Source organism: Lipotes vexillifer, unplaced genomic scaffold, assembly GCF_000442215.2.
Source record: "Lipotes vexillifer unplaced genomic scaffold, Lipotes_vexillifer_v1.1 scaffold518, whole genome shotgun sequence".
Classification (NCBI taxonomy): Eukaryota; Metazoa; Chordata; class Mammalia; order Artiodactyla; family Lipotidae; genus Lipotes; species Lipotes vexillifer.
This window is the reverse complement of record NW_006780945.1, coordinates 5,497,401-5,497,819: the sequence shown is the minus strand read 5'-3', so window position 1 is coordinate 5,497,819 and position 419 is coordinate 5,497,401.

The window sequence follows — 419 nt, the reverse complement described above, 5'->3', positions numbered from 1 at the left end:
GGGCTGGGGCTGGGGGTGGGGTGGGGGGCGGGCGGATTCAGGGGGTGGGAGGGGGGTGAAGGGAGAGGAAGACGCGCCCCGGCTGAAAGGCTGAAATGCAAGCCTCCCCGGCTGCCACCGCTTCTCCCGGACCCTGGCACCTCGCGAGCCTCTGGGGGCGCACGCCCCGCCCCGCCGTCACGGACGACAGAAGAGGGCAAGTGTAGGGCTGGCGAAGGGGTCGGAAGCTTTGCCCAAGGGCCAGGCTGCCATCAGGCAGCCACAAGAGCCCGGCCGCGGAGCTTCCCACCTGCTGCCGGCAGGGCCGGGGCGCAGCTCCCCCCTCCCTTGCGCGGCCGGACCGGCGGCCGGGGCGCGGTTGGGGGTGGGGGGCCGGACGGGAAGGAAGCGGCGGCAGGTTCTCCCCGGCGGCAGCCCCG